The following is an 8,528-nucleotide window of genomic DNA, read 5'->3' as shown; positions in this document are numbered from 1 at the left end:
TCAAAGCTCACTACAACTGCACTGCACGGAACGAGCTCAGTCGCCACAAAGCTTCGGACTTATTTCAGGTGTTGGGATTTACAAATACGTCACGTAGTGGCTCATTCGGGGCCAACTCATTCTGGTAAAATCCACATGGTTTCAGTATGTGCGCAGAAAGATGCGTGTGGTAACGAATAGTCAGGAATATCGACTTGTCGTTTTTCGATTGGTTTAAATTTCTGTGACAAGTGTGAGCTGTATTTCTATTTATAGCATATGGTTTTCCCCGGACCTTTCTTCTCGGTTTCGTGGAAACGACCACATATAAATATACGACCTGTTTTGGTCGTCGCTATTTTACACACTTTTCGAGACCGCGGAAGCGTACCGCTTTTATCGAGTGGTATAGCTCTTCGTATCTCGCGTACAACTCAGTTTGACTCACGATCACATCTCCTAGCTGAGCTAACGTCTTTGCTTGAATACTTTAAGAACAGAAAATCAGCAATATCATCAAAATGGATCCAGTTATTATTATTGTTATTGTTATTTCGATACTTATAGTGCTTGGAATAATAATCGGATGCGTCTACTGTTGCTGTTGTAGGTAAGTATTAAACATATTCTAATTTCAATGTGGCACATTCTGAATCAAGAATGAGAACATGACACAAACAATTTGAAACAAATATATCATGGAAAAAAACTTGCACTTTGTTTGAATTCCTGAAACATTTTTAATGTGAAAAATAATAAATGCCTTTGTTTTGTTCACATGAACCACACTTCTCTGTAACAGTTTTCCCTCTAATGCTTAGCCTAGTATGATAACTCGCCCCGTGTAGATCCGGGTTAACCTTGGTCTCCAGCAATCCATGCTTGCTGTAGGAGGCGACGTACGGGGTCGGGTGGTCAGGCACGCTGGCTTGGTTGATGTATCGTATGCCAAATGCGCAGATCGATGATGACAATCACTGGATTGTCAGACTCGATTATTTACAGACCGCCGTCATATGCCTGGAATATTGCTGGGTGCGGCGTTAAGCAACAAAGAAACAAACTGTGCTTACTCATGTAGCATGGATATGGGTAAACTATTTCTATATACAGTTATTTCTAAGCTATAGTTTGCACGGGGAAGTAGGTCAGACAGAGCGTGCGTCCCTCTGATTATTGTGTTGGACTGATACAAAAGTTACTTGTGTATAGATTTATAGTTCGGAATGTTTTACAAAATATACTTACGTTGAGTTTCCCTCATGCACACAAGGCATGTGTGAGACAAAGCACACGTTTAAAAAATGTCTACATCTATCCCGCTGTTATATAATTACTTTTATCAGATTACCCCTGTGACTTTCTCAGAATAAAAATATATAAAGCACAGGGCCGTACAATCCATGCATCCGCACGACAGCAAGATATGCATTCGCAGTGGCATGTCGACTGAGAAACGCATTCAGGCTACACTTGCACAGAACATATCACTTCATATTTGCCTGCTATTCGAGGCCACTCGAAGCACTTATATTCCAGCCGAATGACGGCGACCTATAAATAATCAAGTCTGGGCCAGACAAACTATCATGAGCATCGATCCAGCCAGACGGGGTACGATACGCTAAAAAACTAAGTCCCGAGCCAGACTATAGGTCTGACAGAGTTATAAAAATTGTATCGTAAAAAGTAAAAAGTTTCAAAAGGAATTTGTAATTTGTTTGTTTCGGATGTAAACCCAAAATCAAGCGAAAAGATATTTATGAATCTCAGTTTGATATAAAGAGTATCTTATATTGGTGGCATTTGACAAATTATTCGCCATTATTCAGCATCGCGCGCCATTGCAACAACATATTTCAGTTCCATGTCTACTTAAGGTACAGATGTGCAGAAATAAAATGAATATAATGTCGGTGTTATACATTCAGCTTCACTCGGCTTATTCCGGGTACCAACATGATACCTCGGTAGCAAGGCAGTAGCGATGTTATGGAATTTAACGGTTAACCGTATATCGATCGATCCTTCCGCATATAGACCGTATAAAACCTTTTCCCAAGAAATTGTTGAAGGGATCAAAACTAAATCCATCAGGGGATGTCAAGCATCCTATTGTTTTTTTATTTTTTGCCATAACAATTATAAACAAATTGGTCAATTAAAAACAACAACATTGAAAGCCATTACGAACCTTTTAGATCATCAGATCATATGTTCATATGTATTTGACGTTGTTCATTTCAATACATTTTTTCATAAAACAACACCAAATGTATCGATAATGCTGAAACATGCAAGAAAGGCTGGTTTGAGTGGTTAGGTGGATATTTGGGCGGTTTTGTAAAATTTGAAAATGAGCAAGTTTTTGACTCAAGCTAATTTCCTAGTTGTAGATACAATTAGTACAAACATAATGGAAAAAGATTCATCTTTGGAGAGTGATTTCCTCATATTTAGATCGTCTCCCCAAATTAAAAAAAATCAGCCCTATTCTCTCATTTTAGGCCTACTTTTGTTCTTGTCAAAAGTGACAAATAGAAATAACGGTAGCTGTCAGCTATTCGAAATGTCTGACACGTTTCCCAACATTGTTTCGAAATTATCCGAAACTTTAAAATTTGACATTTCCAGTGGTCGGAAAGGGAGGTTCTCCTATCCCATGTGACTATCATAATATCAATTTGATTTGCTCATGGCAAATGACTGAAGACTATTAAAAGAACTATCATATTTTTTAACTAAACGTGTACCGCATAGTAACAGAAACTGAATAATTGATCTGATTTGTAGCAGGAACACAATGAGATTAAGATTTCGTTTTGCCACTAAAATACAGAAAAAGCAAAAAGTCATTTCAACACGACATTCAGCAGTTTAAAACAATATGTATAAAGACTAGAAATGTGGTTACCGTTTGTACAACTATCCGTTACCTTTTACTAGGGGCTACGGTTCGTCCCGTTAAAAAAACCGATTTGAATAGGAATTCCAGATCGAAAAGAAAAACTGGTTGATTTCGTGATGGCCGCCATCTTGTTTTCAAAACCCGTACCGGTTTCTCTTCCGACCTGGAATTCTTATGCTTATTAAGAAGAAACAAGTATATATATAAAAAGAAATATTTGATGATTTATACATGATTGGAGATGTAGAAGTCCGATGTAAATGTTTTCTGACGGGACGATCCGTTGCTCCGGAAGTGACAGAAAAAAACTGGTAATATACAAGGAACGGATTAGGTGATACGGTATCAGGACAATAACTGCCGTTGCATTGTGCAATGGGATATTGAAGTGAACTGGTTAGACTTATGAATCTAGTTTAATGTAGATTTTTTCCGGGCATTGAGGACTGATGTGAGCGGAATGCTACAACACACTCACCTTCCATGATTGACATTGTATCGTCATTCTGCGCTCACCAACCTAAGGGAGACAACTCTCAAATATTTTAGTTCTTCCTAGGTGTACTGTTCTATTTAATTCCCAATTGTTATGACATTTTGAATGTATACGATACACTATAAATGGTCTTGCTGGTTTGCGGGCCTCCTTGGCTGGTATGTGAGATTAAAGTTCCATATTGTCTAGCACTATAAAATAGTACAAGTACAAGCAGCCACACATACACACGTACAAGCACGTCACTATATAAGTGCAATAATCTTGGACGCAATGCTAAACCCCATTTCATCTCGCCTAGATTCCTCATGATTCGACCCGTGAAGATCCGGGGTAGAATAGAACTTCAGCAACCCATGCTTGCCGTAAAAGGCGACTATGCTTGTCGTATGTGGCGACTAACGGGATCGGGTGGTCAGGCTCGCTGACTTAGTTGATTCATATCATCGATCCCAATTGCGTGGATCGATGCTCATGATATCTGTCACTGGATTGTCTGTTCCAGACTCGATTATTGACAGACCGCCGTCATATAGCTGGAATATTGCTGAGTGCGGCGTTAAACAACAAACCAAAGCAAATCCTTATGATTCTGTTTCTCACCCACAGGCAACGGAAAACTAACACAAAAGGACGCAGGAGGAATGCTGGTAACGTAAAGGGGGTAAAACGAGGTAATTGACATAATGAACCACTTAAATGTTTCCCAACGGAACCTGCAAATGATCACAAATATCTTTGTTGTTTAACGCTGCACTCAACACTATTCCAGCTGTATGACGGCGGTCTATTAATAATCGAATCTGGACGAGATAAACCAGTGGTTGATATCATGAACACCGTCCCACGTGGTTGTTAGTCACTGAGAGTAACCGCCTCTTACGACCAGCATATGTTGCTGGGGACCTAGTCTGACCAGAAATACCCCACAACTGTCAACATTTTAAGTGGCTTAACAAATACCCGCTTTCTACGAGTGAGTGCGTTGGGTTTAACATCGCTTTTAACAGTATTCCAGTTATAACGCGGCGTGTCTGTCTAATGTGGGAGGAAAGCCCGAAGGAATGCAGGTCTCTGACGTTTCTCACTTTGGTGAAACCCACGAGCCCGAGGATGGTGCTGACAAACCTATAAACATAATCGGGGCGAACCGGGATTCGAACCAACAATCATAGGTTTCTGGTGTACCCAAGGGACGCAACTCTGCACAGCGAATCGCGGCGTCTTAGACGACTGGGCCACCCATGCCCCCTGTTTTCTATGAGCTGAAGATGACGAATTAAGTACACTGGATCTATAAATAAAACACCTGTATGTGTTTCGTATGTAATTTGTTTGTGCTTTCACATTGTAATATTATATATCCAGGTCGGACTTCAAACACCCTTGACCTACGGGTGCGAAGCGCAGCATGAACAAGTTTCTCAAGAATAAGAAAAAAGGTACGTGTGACTGGGTGTCTGTGTCTGCGTGCGTGCGTTCGTGTGTGTTAGCGTGCGTGTGTATGTCTGCTAGTACGAGGCCGAACCCATGCCGGTTATAAAGTGATAACCTACAGAGATACCATGCCTCAGTGTAACATTGACATCTCGCAAAAGTACGGTACGCTCCAAACTGACCAGTCCTTGTTTTTGTACCCTTAATGCCTAGCGCCAGGCAGGGTAACAGCAAGTACTATCTGTTAACGTCTTGGTATAACGTGGCCTGGCATCGAACCCCCGACCTTCCGCACCAAAGCAATCTCTACCCACCGGACCATGGAGGTGGTGCTATCGTAGACTAACCTGAATATACAATATAGCCAACAGAGACACGGTTGCAATAATTTCTTCGTAAATTACCAAATTCCTCATATCTTTTAAATTTAATGAATTTCTGGCAATCAGACATGAGTGTAACAATATATAATTGACATTATAAAAGAAATTGTAAAAATCAGGGTTTGCTTAGGGTCTTCTTGTCCAACAGGATCTACATGCCTTCAGAAATTTTTGAAATCATTTTGAAAAAATATCAGAAACTTTGTTTTTCTCTTTTCAACACTTTGGGCAAATATTAAGGATTTTTGGTTTCCATCATAAAATGAAGAGGCAAGGCAATCTCCAAATGGTTTATTTCAGATGCTTTCAGAAAGCTTTTGTTCCTAATGTTTTTAACATGGGCAATTCTTAAGAGATAAAAATGGGGCAGTTCAAACGTATTCTAAAGCATGATGTCACAGATGTCACAATTAGATTTTCTCCTACAGAAATTTGCTTTTTCTGATAGTAGTCTTGTTATGTAAATGACCAAAACGTACCAGAATAAGAAAGACAAATGGCTAGTTTACAGTCATCAATACATTTCTTACAATATTGCATTAGTTCCGTAACTTTAAGCCTAATATATACCTCTTTACACCTCGACCTTATTCTTACAGAGCAAGGGCGGAGTAATGGCAGCAAGACACTTACAATCATACCAGGGAAAGGTAACCACAGCCCCGATGGACGTGCCATTCTGAATCCGGCTGTGCAGAAACACCTAAGAAAAAACGGCTACAAGTTAGTAATCACGTACCATTTACAAAACTTCCTTATCTAACGGGGTCTGAGACACTGGCATTCATTTTGCATGATGCGACCCTAGGCCCTGCCAGACTCCGATGGGCGGGGCCTCGAACACGAGATTCGGTCCAACTATGACCCTTGTTCCGTCATTCTCTTGGTCGTGGGTTCTACCAAAGTGGTTAACCTCTAATCATAGGATCTGCATCACCAAAATTCACCTGACATGCCGTAACATTACTAAAATACTGCTCAACCCGGCATCACTCCTTCCACCACTATGGAAGAATCAATAACTGTTTAAGATGCACACGATTTCAAGAAAATAATAAATATTTAGACAATATATCTGAAAATATATTGCTTTGGAGTACTATTTTCCGAGAACAATGGGCTTGGTTGGGTCTTAAGTGATGATCGATCTTTTCAGAGTGATTTTATGAGCTCATGTTTCTTTACACCATCGTCAATTTAAATGAATTTTTTGACACGTGTTCTTGAGCAAACATACCTTTAGGGAGTGAGTTGGAATGGTTTTAGACCGCTTTTAGCAATACTCCAGTAATATAACGGCGGGTGGACACCAGAAATCAGCTTCACACATTGTAGCAATAAGAGGAATCGAACCTGTGTCTTTGGCATGATGAACCAACTGTTCACATACCAACAATCCTACCCCTACATCACAAGAAATTGTGAAATGTGTGCATACATGTAGTTTCATTCACCATTAGAAATATACAGCTGTTTCAAACTTTGTATATGAAAGGGAAAGAAAATTTGAGGTTTAGCCTAACCGGAAATGGGCATCACCCATTGTACCCATGTAGGGAATCAAACCTCGGCCTTAGCTTTTAGGTACCCCGGTGCCAATTAGGTACATGTTGTTTGATTGTCTGTTGTTTGCACTCAGTACTATTCCAGCCATATGACGGCTTTCTGTAAATAAGTCTGGACCAGACAAAACAGTGATTGACATTGTAAGCATCGATCCAAGCAATACGATGACAGGCGTCAACGAAGTCAGCGAGCCTGACCACCCGATCCCGTTAGTCGCCTTTTATGGCAAGTATGGGTTGCTGAAAACCTATTCTACTCCGGATCTTCAAGGTACAGGTAATAATAAGCCAGTTATCTAACATTTGTTTTGTTGACTATGCTCACTGTGTTCGTTTTATATTTCAGATGTCGCAAGGATCCCCAAAACGACGGCCGTGTCTTGGTTGATCTGGATTACTCTAATATAGTTTAAGAAGGCTCAGCACCATAACCATACCTGTGTATATCCTGTAGGCCAAGCGTCAAATCAAATTTCTGGGAACGATGAGATGCAATCAACCAAGCCACCGAACCTGACGCCTCAGTTACATGTTTCCAATTATTTGTTTTGTACCTATCGTCTTGTAAAATTTACGTTAAAATAAATATTTTCGTTTTGTTAATGTGCATGTGTTGTGTCGGGGAGTCTGGTTGTTTCCATCCATTGTTAAGATGGCAATGGCAATGCCCTCTTGTCATATGGCGTGTATGAGTAAGTGTGGATTTAACGCCACTTTGACCAGCACATCATTTATATTACGGCGCGGTTCACTTAACGTGGTTCACTTAACGTGGAAGGCAATCAAGGTGCTGCAGAACGTATACCCTCACCACGGTATTGGTGCAGACAAACCAGAGATGATGGCGAGGGTGAATCTGGTATTCGAAACACGACCAATGGATACAGGCACAACTAAGGGACGCTACTTTGAGCAGCGAATTACTGCGTGTGTCTTAAAACAAATCGAATTGTATTACCAGCTTTGGTATTGGAAGTAACACACATTTATTGCACATCTGGCGTCTAGTGGATACAGCGGATGACCGGAAGAGCGGAAGGTCGGGGTTCGATGCCGGGCCGCGTCATGAAAAAAAACCTGTTAAAAGATGGTACTTCATGTTACCCTGCCTGGCGCTAGGCATTAAGGGTACAAAACAAGAACTTGTGAGTTGGAGTGTATCGTTCTTGTGCGAGATATCAAAGTTATAAGGTCGGGGCTTCGATCCCAGGGCGCGTTTTAGCAAAGACATTAAAAGATGGTACTTGTTGTTAACCTGTCTGTCGCTCGGCATTAAGTGGCTGAAACAAGGCCTGGTCGGCTCGGAGTCAGTATACTATGTCTGAGCGGGGTATTCATGTTGCACCGCGGCATGGTATCTAGTAACAACGAGGGGTGTATGAGTGAATATACTTACGGTTCGAGCAAAGGAAACCATGACAACCATGAATTGTGACGAATGATCTTTTAATAGGAATACGTCACGTTAATCTGTACTGTGAGAATCTTTAAGCTGTTGTGGAGTGAATGTTAGGTAAAACAGTTCTTTATGGCAAATATTGAGCTGGCTTCCTGGTGCAACAGAAAAAAACATGAACCGTGGCTTTCGACCCCATCGCTGCAGCAGTTGCTGTGATGAAAGGAACATGACTTGTCTCGTACTTTTGATTCAGTCCTCGAAACCACAGTAATCACGAATGTTATTTATTTATCTCGGGTTTGGAGTAAAGGTACTAAAGGGATCTAATTATTTGAATTCCATGAGTTTTCGGCCCCAGGTA

The 8,528-nt window shown here is 40.7% G+C and overlaps 1 long non-coding RNA gene across 1 annotated transcript; it reads left to right on the top strand.

The window, feature by feature from the left end:
* Positions 1-289: 289 nt before the first annotated feature.
* On the top strand, positions 290-7,366 carry LOC124114843. Its single transcript, XR_006857907.2, has 5 exons — positions 290-589; positions 3,993-4,057; positions 4,752-4,825; positions 5,803-5,926; positions 7,115-7,366. It is a non-coding gene; the product is annotated as an uncharacterized LOC124114843 (long non-coding RNA).
* The last annotated feature ends 1,162 nt before the right edge of the window (positions 7,367-8,528 follow it).

This window comes from Haliotis rufescens, unplaced genomic scaffold, assembly GCF_023055435.1.
Source record: "Haliotis rufescens isolate VD_foot unplaced genomic scaffold, xgHalRufe1.0.p SCAF_7, whole genome shotgun sequence".
In the NCBI taxonomy this organism is placed as follows: domain Eukaryota; kingdom Metazoa; phylum Mollusca; class Gastropoda; order Lepetellida; family Haliotidae; genus Haliotis; species Haliotis rufescens.
Note: the sequence above shows the minus strand (reverse complement) of the source record. Positions and strands in the feature narration are given on the sequence as shown.